Below are 14,200 nucleotides of genomic sequence, written 5' to 3'. Positions count from 1 at the left end.
ATATATATATATATAAAAATAGAATAAAATAAGTTCTTTGAATATTAAAGGTTCTCCATGACATGTGATTGCAAAATCCTTTTTGGTTCTAATTGGAACATTAATTTTAAAGAGTTCATGATAACACAATAAATGCAATGAATTACATCATGCTACGCTTCCTAGAAGAGCGACTTATCTTAATTGCATTCTTCCAAATAAGTAATTTAGAGCTGAGAAGCACTGGTATCTACACTGCATCTCTTACAGTTCCATGTGCTCTTACCAAAGGTCAACTGGTCAAATATTATAACACAGTATAACTTCGAATGTGTTTGGCCTTAACGATGCGATTTTAAATATTTGGATGTGGTCCAAAGCAGCATTAAAAAGGAAACAAAATACACTCCGTGGCCCTCTCACCTACCGCACTCAGAGGCTGTAATGGCCCGTTAATGTCATTTCGGACTGTCAGTATAACCCAGCCCAGCTGAGTCAGTCCGCTTTCTTTGGCAGGGCACTGCTCTCGGTTCTGCAAGCATACCCTTGGGGCCACGCTGCCCGAGATCACGCCCGACTTGCCTTGAGCCATATTTATACAAGGACGAAATGTGTTAGCACAAATCATTATAATTATGTTCTGTGCGTAGTATCGCAGCGATTATATAAGTTATGTTGCCATTACTGTTCCCTATAGTCTTTCTCTTCACCCCTCTCTCAACTCTTTGGTGGATTTCAATGTGCTGCAAGCTGACCCAAATGAAAAGCATCTGATGAGCACGTCCATCGTCGTGATAATAATAATAATCATACGCAATTAACAGGTAATTTATGGAGCGATTGGTCTACAGAAGGTGCCCCGTAGGTCACTGGGAGCGTGGTTTGATGCAGCTCAAATGAACCTGGAGTGGAACCGAAAAGCTCCAATCTAAATTTCAGCAGAGGAGTGGTCTCAAGAGGAGAGTGTCACATCTTCATCTTAAAATTTGATCTCAGCGGTATGTCTATGCGAATGAGCCTTACAATCAAATAACAATCATACTTTTTTTTTTCTGTCAGGAAATAAATAATAAACCCAAATGTTATTTTCTTCGACAGCAGGCCTGCTGCTAAAAATAAGCACTGGCGTTCCACGCTTCTGCATGGCTGCTGGAATGACATGGCGCCGCTGTCCATGGTGCTGAAATAATATCACCAAGACACAGATAGTCAAAACGCAAAGGTTTCATCATTATATATCGACTAACCCTCTCTAAAAACAGGTTTACTTGAGAGATACTTCTGAAAGTAACAAAAGCCTTTTCTTAACACATCTCACTTTTTAACAATAGAGTGCACTGAAATAACTTGTGCCCTTGGAACACTACTTTGAATCAAATCCTGTTCCGGCGGGTTTAATTGTTGAGGAAGGCAAATAAACGAGTGGCAAATGAAATTCTTGCAGGGCAGCTTGCACAAATAGATTGATAATGTGCGCCAGCCGGCGTAAAGTACGTTGAGGATTCGATATTACCTGTTCTGCATATTAATGTCTCTCCTAACCTGTCCTTCATCCAGGACAAAGTTCTAAATCTCAGGGAGCCTTGAGCCTCGGAGGCGGTTCATCATCTCAGTGTAATTTAGGAGGACGAGCAGGGAAAGGGCAGAGAACTCCAAAAAAACTTTGACAGAGCAGTGCTATGACAAAGACGCAGAGGTGAGCGAATTGGAACCTATAAATGTGAGGAAGAAGAAAGAAAATCAGACATGTGACTCTAATCAAATGCAGATTAGCAAATCAACAACAACAACTAAATAAGCAAGCATAAAAAAGGTGATATTCTCAGATCCACTGAGACTACTGCATGTGCAAGTATGAGAAAAGCCTCTCTTGAATCTAAAATTAACAGCTACACTGCTAAAAAGGATCTGATGTTTCTGACAATAAAATAACTATTTGGATTAACACGAAGGGACACATATATGGAAGTTTTCCCTTTAATTATTGTTTACTCTAGAGGGGCTGCTTATCGTGTGAGCGGTGAGTTTTTTTTGCATCAGAGGGTGCCGTTGGTTGTTAGTGCAGTATTGAAAACAGATTAGCGCTTTACCACTTGTCACAGTTGGGCATTTCTTTCAAAATTAAATCCTGATCACAACTCTCAGATGACTCAGGGGAAAAGGCCAAAATGCAGAGTTAATATAATATAATATAATATAATATAATATAATATAATATAATATAATATAATATAATATAATACAATATAATACTTGGTCAATTTTGGGGTCCATTATTTTAATCATGAAAAAAGTATCAGTTTCCACAAACATATTAAGCAGCAAAAATGTTTTCAACATTGATAATAATAAAAAAGTTTCTTGAGCACCAAATCAACATATTAGTATGATTTCTGGAGGATCATGTGAAACTGAAGACTGGAGTAATGATTTTTACATTATACAATTCTAATGAGCTTAATATTTTGTATGAGCAACAGTGTGCTGACTTTTGCATTTATGTACTTTTTTGGTCATGCACCTGGATTTTTTTTTTTTTTTGCTGGGACTTCAAGTTTCTTTGAAAATTCAGCTTTTCCATCACATGAATAAATTGCATTTATTAAGTACATTAAAATTGAAAACAGTTATTTTAAATTGCAATAATATTTCACAATTTTACTGTTTTTACTGTATTATTGATCAAATAAATGTAGTCTAGATGAACATAAAAAATCTTACCAACCCCACATTTTTAAAATGATTATAATGTTAAATTTTTTGTACTTATTATTTACAAGCGAAATTTGAAAATAAAAAGTTGACATTTTGCTTTGATAAAAAAATATGTAAATAACATTTGACCCTAAAGCTTGAATGTCAATGCCTTTAGCATCAGAAAAACTCTGTGTATATGCGTATTAAATATATTAATATGAACATAATTTTATTTAATAAATATTTATACAAATATATATAAAACGTCAAATAAAAGGATTGCAGTTAAAAATTACTCAATTTCTTTTTTGGGTGTCCTATCCCTTTAAGAAAGTGAATAAGGATTTGACTGCCTTCTTTTGAATAACAACTCCACCCCCCACTCCCCACACACACACACTTTAAAAAAAAAATATTTTAACAGCACACATAAATGCTTCCCATGATGCATACTGATGAATTGCACAACACGTGAATTCCTTGTTACTTTATCCCCACCAGGACTAATCCGAGAAAGAGAGAGAGAAAGGTTCTCACCTGTATGTGGCTTCTAACTTCTCTTGATGTCAGTCCCATCTCTTTAATCAGTGGTTTGGAATCCTGTGACCTCTGACCCCTCCCCTGTCTCACAGCACCTGTGCCACAGCCAGACGTGTCACCTCGCTGTCATGTCAGCTCTTGTACAGTGACTGTGGTGTCTGGGTGTCTGGCCCCACAGAGCCCCTGATTGCTCCCCCGGGAGGGTGTTCGAGAAGGTGGGCGAAGCCACCTGCCACTGCCCTGCAGCGATGGAGGAGAGCGGAGGGCCTGGGGCTCAGCTTGACTGCTGGAAATACAACACATCGTGCTGCCAAGGAACATTCCAATAGGCGGGAAAGAGAAAGAGAAAGAGAAAGCAAGATGAAAAGACTGCATGGTTGCGACATGTGACAATGTTGGCTCCTTCAAAGTGAAAAACTGTGCCTATGGAGACAGCAAAGTCACTCAGGACCAATTTTCCTTCTGCTAAACCAGGTGCAAGCAATTACATGAAATGATTGGACAATCAGTCAGTCTCAAATACTCAGAAGACACCATAAACTTTCTATCATGTGTTTATGTTTCAGGTGCGGTTTCTGGGCAGCAACCACTCCAAAGGGAGAGAAAGGTGACAATGGAAAAAAAGCCCCGACATGCTTTATGAGGTATTTTCTGTGGAAATAGCCAGTCTGTCAGCCGCTACAAGAAGGCATAAACAACCTGTTGTACCTTTTAACTGTTGTATCCTTTAAAAAGACCCAGGGGGAATTTTAAAATACTGCCGCTGAGCTAAATTACTTGTGGCCCTTTGGGGACCCTTTGCAAGAACCATATACAATTGTTCTGTGTAAAGTATGCAACAGAATACCCGGTTAAAAGGAATTTTGTGTATAGAGATGGGACAATATTATCTGTATAGGAGACCATTAAGTGCAGATGAGTGTCAGCTATGTTATTGGCCCCGCCAAGAAACAAATAGCACATGCCATATGTCTTAGTGTGCTTTTCACTATAACTACTATAGCTATGGCCTGCTTTCAAGGCATTTAATAGCAACAAAAACACTGCAATCTACATTTTACATTAACTTAAAAAAAATAAAAATAATTAAGACATGCATGCCACTTCAATCTATATGGGGATACACCAGCTACATAATTTATTGTGTTAATGTAAATACATCGAATTAAAACATGATTCCATTTGCTTCAACATGAACACACAAAATAACCTACTCAACAGTATGAATTTTTATTTTACAAAAAAAAAAAAAAAAAAAAAAAAAATATATATATATATATATATAGATATTTTTTTTTATTATTATTTTTTTTTATGTACATTAGCATTCAAACGTTTGAGGTCAGTACGATTATTTCCTTAAATTCATCAAATGTTACAGTAAAAGACTTTTGTAATATTACAAACGATTTATATTTCAAATGATTTTCTTTTTTTTTCTATTAATCAAACGAGCATCACATTTTCCACAAAATTATTAAGCAGCACAACTGTTTAACACTGTGATGATGATAATAATATGAAATGTTTATTCAAATAGAAAACATTTGCAATAGCGCTACTACTGCTTTTCCTGTATTTTTAATCAAATAAATGTAGCCTTGGCGAGCTTAAAAAACTTTTCCAAAACCATTTAAAAAATCTTACCGACCCAGACCCTATACTTTTGAACAGTATAATTTCAATTCAATTTCAATTTGATTCTAAGGAACCAAGCAAGCTTAAAAATAAAAATCTTATTGTGAAATTGAATTACACATGTGCTTAACCTGAGGCTTGACAACCACAACTAAAACATATCACAACAATATACGAAGGCTTAATTGCTGTGCAAGAATGACAGTTTGTGAGAAGTTATTAATGTAACCCACACTGAGCTTATATTAAATTTTACAGCAACTAGTCAGCAGGCTGTCTGCATTATCTGGAACACCTTTAACAAATGAGAACAGCTCAAGAATGCTGATTATGCTGATAGGACATGCTATTATTCCAGCAAAATAGAATAAATATCTTTGAGCTTTTAGTGTTTTTAGGCTACTGAATATGCATTCAGAAACTAGATTCTTTATATACACTGTGGTCGGACATTTTCATTGAAAGCATGTCAAGTCTGTGCAAGTCTTTTCAGAAGCCACTGCAATTGTGCAACGTCTCTTGCCAAGTTAATGTGGCACAAACCAGAGGAAATGGGTTCAATTAGATGTCCGACCTCGCCAGGCTTCCCACACCTACACGTAAGGCACTTAAGCAGAATTACAAAGACCTCTACTGGATTACAAGAGCAAATGTTTGTGTCTGCGGACATCCAACCCATCGTCTCTGACATCTGACATGGGCCATGTCCTCGGTATTGGCACCGTCTGATCACGCTCCGCTCCTGGGAGAATGCGGAGTAACTCTAACGCTATTATCTAATGACGGGGTTGAGATGCTGTGCTCACATGCTGTATATTTAGAACAGGCCCCAGGGTGCTCTTTGGGAGGTTAACATCCACTGACCCTGACGCGACCTTCTTTCTGGCACCCTGCCCGACCCATTAGACTTGGCTTTGCTTCTTAAAAGCATTGTTAGAAAGAGCCAGACATCAAGCAAACATACCTGAATGAGTCAGTGGGGGTGGTGGGGGGGCAGATAGACTGTCACATTTCCACCCATATCTCCATTTTAGAGAGCCTGTAAGCTGCATAGACAGAACACATAATGTTACTTAACATCAGTGTGCAGTGGCGCCAAAATAGCCCTTTTAAAATTGTGGGCATGATGGATTTTTTATGATCCATCATGGCTTGTCTCATGAATATTAATTTTAATAGGAGGACATATGCTAATTAATATTCATAAGCCTTTTCCATAGTAGGATCTGTGAACTTGTGAAGATATGCAGAGTTGTTTGGTCTTGTTGATGCTGATGTCTCTCCAGCATCTTGGACAGTCAATATCGGACTTTAGGGTCAAATGTTTTGTTTGTTTATCAAAACAAAACGTTAACAATTAAAATATCAAATTATTTATCGATTATAAATAAAATGTACAAAATCATTTAACATTATAATAAATATGAACATCCAGGTAAAAACGTTTTAAAAGTTTGAGGTCGGTAAAATTGTTTTCATGCTTTTAAAAGAAGTCTAATTTTCCTCACACAAAATCTGCATTTATTAACAGAAATATTGTGAAATATTATTACAATTTAAAACAACTATTTTTTTTTTTTCAAATATTTTGTAAAATGCAATTTTTTACCTCTGAATGCATGGTAACATTTTCAGCATCATTACTGCAGTCGTCAGTGTCACATGATCCTTCAGAAATCATTACATTATGCTGATTTGGTTCTCAAAAAACATTTCTTATAACTATCAAACAATTATGTTATTAAATTATATTTTTGTGGACACTGATACATTTCTTAAGGATTCTTTGATGGATAGAAATTTCAAAAAAACTGGTTTACACAATTCCATTTGTCCACACATGGCAAACATCTGACCATATGACTAAACCAAACCTGAGACATTTTAACCAACCAATCAGCCAACAACAATTAAGCCATTTGTGACAGTGGACTGACCCTAAATGTCCGACTAAGTTCAGTTGAGTTCATTGGCCCTCTCAGTTATGGTGCTCTTTGTGATGTGTGTATATATGTGTGTGTGTGTGTCAGGATAGTGACACCGAACAGCGCGCTCCCACAGCCCCTCTTCCCACTCCACCCGTCCATCCGTCACAGCCATGATCTTTAGCTTCATTAGCATGAGAATGGGGAATGATGAGATAGCTTGCATCAAATGCCAGCCGCCCGGGAGACGGCAGCGAAGAGCTGCCCGCCCCTGATACACACACACACACACACACATGCACATGCACATACACAGTACCGTAACCCAGAGACTCATTTTAAAGAAATAGTTGCACATTTACCACACACACACACAGTACAGCAGAAAGAGCTCTTTCATCACATCTCCTCAAGGAGCATCTGCCAGATATCTTTAAACTGGTTTGCACTCTGTCGTCTGAAGTCACTGCAACTAGTTCAAAGAGTCGCGCAGCTAACGTTCACTTCTGTTAGAGGATCTGCTGACTTTTTCCAATGTATGCTAAGCGGATACTGGATGTTTAAAATGTGATGGGGTTTTTTTTTTATAGAAAAAAAGTTAAAATACGCAAATATAAATATTATTAATTTAAATGTTATATAATAAATTTAAATATTATTATAAATTTATTTAATTTAAATATATTTTTTAATTATTATTAAGGTTTTCTCAAATGATATATTAAATATATAAAAATATATTTTATATATATATATATATATATATATATATATATATAAACATACACACATTTAATAGTTTCAATATATTTTTTATATAAAATATATTTTAATTGATAGTTTAAAAAAACTAAATTAATTGGATCATCATTTACTCACCTTCATGTCGTTCTATATCTACAGTATATGACTATTTCGTAAATGGAACACAAAATAACCTAGCATTATATACAATATTATAATGTATAATAATTTATAAGTATTTCATAAAGTTTAATGAAAGTGAAAGGTTACCATACTGTAGCTGTTCTGGTCATTCACTTTAATTATATATATATATATATAAAAAAGCAATTCGGACAGTGAAATATCTCCTTTTGTGTTCGGCAGAATGAAAGTCATATATCTTTAAAATAAAATGAGGATGAGTAAATAATCATAGTAGTTTCATTTACGGATGAACATAAGTTGCTGAACTAAAGTGGAGCTGATTATAATGTGCTCACAATATACATGGAAATGTTCGGTGACTGAATTTAACACTGCTCTTGCATCATCTTTTGCAACAAATGCGAAATGTGCTCTGCATGAATGTGTGTGTGTCTGAGTCATGCACAGATGACATTAACATTTATATATGGACTGTAGACAAGATAACACAACAATCTACCTTCAGTATTATCATACAATAAGTGCGATACGCCGGCAGAATACAGAATGAGAGAACGAGAGATGAAGAGAGACGGTAAGAGAGGAAGGGAGGGAGGCAAATTAATCATTTCATGACTTTCACAGGATGTAGAGATTGCTCACTGTTTTCTTGAAAACACCCTCATTAGTATCTTTCCTCCAAATTAAGCAGCAGACATAAGCTAAAACGGTGTAATCTAGTAGTCTGTTGAATTATGGGTAATAAGGTTATGCCATTCTTTGTTAAGGATTCATGTTAATAATTTTTTGTTAAAGATTGTGTTGTCTTGTTTCTTCTTATTGTACATTGACAGACAAATACTAGTAACAAATTAGAGGGTTATTTATGTTCCTTCATGTTGCTCCAAAGCTGTATGACTATTTCCTTCCTACAAAAACAAAATATTTACAAACATGTCACAACAGCTCAGACATCACTGAAAGTCATATGGGACTGGCGTGACATGAAGCTGAGTGAATACAATTTTTATTTTGGGGTGAACTATTACTTTTAAGCTTTTAGGTTTTCATACGCATCTCTATGGACACGATCTAAAATTAATTTGCACAGAGTAGATTCAAATTCAAGCAGATAAATGCTGAAAAAACCTTTACTAACAGTCATTTTAATAATTTTCATATTTTGCGAGGCCTAATTGCAGCTCTAGTAATAATTAAGTTTCGAATATCATTTAAAGTCCACATTTAGATTTCTGTTTTTCATTTGGCGAATGCTAGAGTATGCAAATAAGGTCTGCAAACAAACCCTTAAGATGAAAGGACAAATCTTTTATAAAGGACTGTTATTCTTTTTCATATCCTTCCACCTCCTCTATCTGTAATTAGGAAGGCAGAGGAAGATGATATTTACTGTAATTGGCTTCTCAAACATCTTAATTAGCAGAAATCCAGTAAAATGCAACTCATTAAGAAATTCTTTGCCATGTGATACATCAGTAGGTTATTTCCTTGGTAACTTGATGGAAAGCGAGAAAAGTTGCACTTCCCCCTTACATAAGAGCTCTCACACACAAACACGCATACACACACTCCGTTTAGATCACACTGAGTTTTCCCTCTGAAGCAGATGTATGTAATGTGGACACAGCTGTTGAGGTCCATCTCCAGTTGTGCTTCCTCCTCCTAATGACCTCCATATATCTATCACACTCTCACACACACACACACAAATATCAAAATAGCATGGATCGTCAACTACGGCACCCTGACGAGCACAGTCTCATGGGGACAGAGGCTCGCTCACACACACACACACACACACACACACACACACACACACACACACACACACACACACACACACACACACACACACACACACACACACACACACACACACACACACACACACACACACACACACACACACACACACACACACACACACGCACGCGCGCACACACACACACACACACGCACACGCACACACACACACACACACAGGTGTCTGAAAGTGCCTGCGGTGGTGACTCAGATGCTCTTATTCTATCAGATCTCCTCCTGTGCCATATGGGAGTTGTACGTGAATGTACCTAATTACCATATAAAAGCAGGTCAAGTGTCCAGTATCCCAGAACATTGACCCCTTTTAGTGTCGCCTTGATGTCTCAACTCACAGGCTGCCTTGAAAGCACGCTGACTGCTGTTGAACTTGATATTTTTCACTCACAACAACCACTGCAAGAGTGGTCGTAGCCTGAACGTGTTGTGTAAGTTGTTGTCGAGGGGCAATATTAATTAGAGATGAAGTTTGGGGACAAGCCCATGGGCTCCCAGAGCTCCTTAAATTGCACATACACACATCTTCACTCTAATGCGTCAGTAATTTGTTCAATGCTCAGGGGGGGGTGGTGGTGGTCGTGGTGGGGGTGGGGGGGGGGGGGGGGTTGTTTCCAATGCTGCAGGACCGCCACATAAACACAAGAGAAACAACAAGACTCACATGGCATCATCTCCAGAGAGATGCAATACCGAAATCTCAGTGCAACACTTTTCCAGTGTGATTCATTGTAGTCAATATAATTTTATTCTGACACAGTCTTCATTTTACAAAATAGTGTAAACAACTGAACAAATTCTGATGTATTTCTAGCTCATTTAACCCCTAAAAAACAGTGGTAGGAGTAACCAGTCAAGTTTAACCAGTAATGTGGTAAATTAGGGTTTAGTCACATGCAGCCTAGCTTGTAGCTCAATTGAAACAAAAAAACCATCATGGAAAGAAAAAATTATCCCATTGAGCTTTATTCGAATTAATAGACTGAAAGAGGTGGAGCAGATCTCTTAAACAACATTTAATAGACCAGAAAATAGCGGTAAACCTGATTAAATCTGAGATATAAGCCACTTTCCACTTTCGAGGCCGAATGGTTCAAAGAACAGTAAGGAATAGCTCCAGTTAAATTTCCAGGTGAGTCTGGTACGGCACAGCACCATTACAAACTGTTCTCGGCCCGGAATTCTCAGCATGGTTGGCTAAATGTGTGGAACCACGCTGATAGAATACGTGTAGTGACGTCGCCACTCAGAATTTTGTAATTTGTCTGTTGCCTGCCAGCCAGTTTCTCTGGAGCTGGCTAAGCACGCTATTTGAGCGACGTAGACACAAATTGATAATAGAATTAAAAGAAATATCTGATCATCCTATTTACAGCTCATATCTGTAAGCTCTTGCGTTACCAAAGCAATGACTGACGCATTTGTATTACATTCAAAAGAGCTCCGTTATCAGCCCCACAGTGGAAAATGAAATCATACCCGTACCGACCGGGCCGGATCGGCATGGAATGGAACGGTTAAGCATTGAGAATGGTTTGGGCGGACAGTGGAAAAGTGGCTATTGAATCTGAAACACTCAGTTTGTGATCAGTAAGATTTTTTTAAAATAAATAAATACTTTTATTTGGCTTGGATGCATTCAACTGATCAAAAGTTACAGTAAAGACATTTATAATGTTAAAAAGATTCTGTTTCATATAAAACTTTCCATAAAACAAAAAACCACAACCATTTTAAATATTGATAATAATAAAAACATATGTGACCTGATCCATCAATTTACGTCACTTTGACCCAGAAAAATATTTCAAGTTTTATGCACTAAAAAGAAAAGTCTTGGTGTACATAGAAATACAACAATTATCACTGGAAAGAAAAAACGTTCCTTTTTACTTCAGTGCACAGAACACAATATCTTTCTGGGTCAGAGTGACTCAAAATGAAAGAGCAGGTCACATATAAATGCATAAGCTGACGCGCTACTAAAATGGCGACGGCCGGCTCCGCCCACTTTGGCCTTCAAAAATGCTCTTCAGAAACCTACGGGTGAAGTCACGGACACTACGTCCATATTTTTTTTACAGTCTATGGATTTATCATGAAATCACACATCCTCCCCTTGATGAAATCCAATCACAAGTGGTCACTAGAGATGCATCTGAGATGCACGTTTGTACCATGTGTAAACAGCGATTGGTTTTGATGACCAAACCTGATTGGATCACGCTAGACAGATGCTAATACAGGTCTAAACAGTGATAAAGTCCATGTGGTTCACAGTGCCTTATAATGTGTGAATCTCTGCCATCCTAACATCTAGGTTTATGTTTTTTTCTAGACAATTGTATGATTATACATTTTATCAGTATGCATGTTCCCAGTTAATATAAAGCATGACCTTGGCATTGCTAGCACCAACCTCCACAAGTTGAGCAACAGGAGCTCCTTAGCAGTTAAGCAGAATAAGCAACTTCAGCAATAGGCCTAACAGACCCAAACAAACACGACAAGCAATTAGCCATAGACAATCTGCTGTTTCTGTTCTGATTTTTTTCGTGTAATCTGTCAGAATCATCATAGGGACAAGACAGGAATGATTAAAAGGAAGGCTTTGTACAGTTAGGCTCCCAAAAACCCATTTTCCTAAACTCACACAGCTGCAGTCTGTGTCTTTTGGCTCGGATTCCCCTGCCTTGTCAAGACACAGTTTAGAAGGAAAGCGAGATGTCAATACGCATTTCGGGAGAGTAGGGAAGCAGGCAGGAGTCACCTGGCTCACAGCATGACAGATGCCCCACCGAACCGTTGAGAGAAAAAGTGCCACTGAGAAACTCACAGCTGTCATGCACATGCAAAGATTTCAACATGAACATGACATCTATCTATCTATCTATCTATCTATCTATCTATCTATCTATCTATCTATCTATCTATCTATCTATCTATCTATCTATCTATCTATCTATCTATCTATCTATCTATCTATCTATCTATCTATCTAATAGCTGCACAATTCAAAATAAATTGAGGATCACAATCTTTTTTTTTTTAAACGATAACGATTCTGAATGGACAACTAACCAAAATAGCATGTAATTTACTAGAGGTTCTGACAAAATGGTAATCAGTCTATTAAAAAAAAAAAAATTCATATTTAATTAATTTGAATAATTTGAACGTCTTTCTAAAACAATCGGTTACTGGATTGTGTCATTACTGGATGAATTAGTGTTTTTGAACAAATCTCTTGAATGAATGATTCAATGACAAATACATAGTTCTGTCATGAAACTCTAGATGGTGCAGGCTGATGGGTCCTTAACGCAAGCTGATGATATTTACAACATTAATTACTGGCACAAGCTGATTGGTTCATGTTGCATCTGCAGCCAATGAGCTTGCTGCTCAACATGTAAATGGCTGGTTACAATTTATTATAGCGGTTTGCCATAGCATACAAAGCTTTGTTGTCTTTTTCTCAGTCTCAAAGTTTGTCTTTTTGTGGCTAAAAATATATATGAATTTGTCATTTTTTCTTGGAATTTCAATTCATCTTAATTGTAATTCCAGTTGCAATTCTGCACCCTGAAACTGCTAAGGAATTGAAATTGTATTCTCAATTCAATTATGAATTGCACACAAAACTGGAATATCAGTTCTGTATACTGTTGGTTTGTTTTTGTCTCTTTGACCAAGCAATTTGGTACACATGTGACCATCTGCAAACCTGTATATTTGTGTGGTGAGTGACCAAGTCCCAGGGTCTGATGGGGTTTCAGGCAGCAGCACAGGCTGCAGGAAAGATAAGATTCCTGGGTGGGTTGTCTGCAGGCAAGGGCCTCTGCGCCCTCCTCCACAGGCCTGCGGCGAGGAGAGGAGGGGAGTGTTATCAGGGCAGCACAAGGCAGGCTGGGTATACACTCCCCTCCCCCTGCTTTTTTACTTTCCCTCTCAGTTTTACTTTCTCTCACCTGGCAGAACTGTGTTAACGAACGTGCACCCCTGCTGTGCCTTCCTGCCCACAGGAGCAATCTCCCCATTCGCCAAGCTAAACATCTGCATGTTTCTGTTTGTATGTTTCAGCGAGAGTGAATTCAGAAGAGTGGAACTGCAGGTGGGAAACAATTGTCTCTCTCCAGAACTAAATATCAGTGCTGGGAGAATTGAGGAAAGAGGAAGTGTGTCTAAGTGAGAGTATATTGTGGTGTGAACAGCAGCAGCAATACCATTTAAACTGATCCCAGTGCTGCTACTGGTAACGGAAGTAGATGAATAGAAGGAAAATCGAACAATGCATGCCAACTGACAGAAAGAAATCCAAGCAATCACTCCCCCATCGCAATTTCCTATTGATGAAAAATGAACGCACGTTCTCCAACAGCCTGCTAATAACAAATTAGCCTGTTTGTTAGGGAAAAATGTAATCAGCATGAGGAGGTGAGGAGACACTTGAAGGTTAATTGGAAGCAGCCCTTCTGTAAATGTCAACGGAAATTTAGGATCTGCTCTCAGTCGTTGACAATACACTCAGACACCCTTACTTGGGTTAAGCTTCCTCAGACCGTGACATCGCTGGTTGTAAAAGCCCTCTTCTCTTGCTTCCTCTCAGAACAAAGAGTAGGGTAGCTTAAAAACATGGTAAATAAACAAATATACTTCCTTTGTGTGGGAGAAGCTCTGCTCCAAAACCTAATGCAGAGAACCAAGACAAG

Source organism: Leuciscus leuciscus (assembly GCF_965113295.1).
Source record: "Leuciscus leuciscus genome assembly, chromosome: 16".
Taxonomy (NCBI): Eukaryota; Metazoa; Chordata; class Actinopteri; order Cypriniformes; family Leuciscidae; genus Leuciscus; species Leuciscus leuciscus.
The sequence above is the reverse complement of the archived record's forward strand: the minus strand, read 5'-3'. Positions refer to the sequence as shown.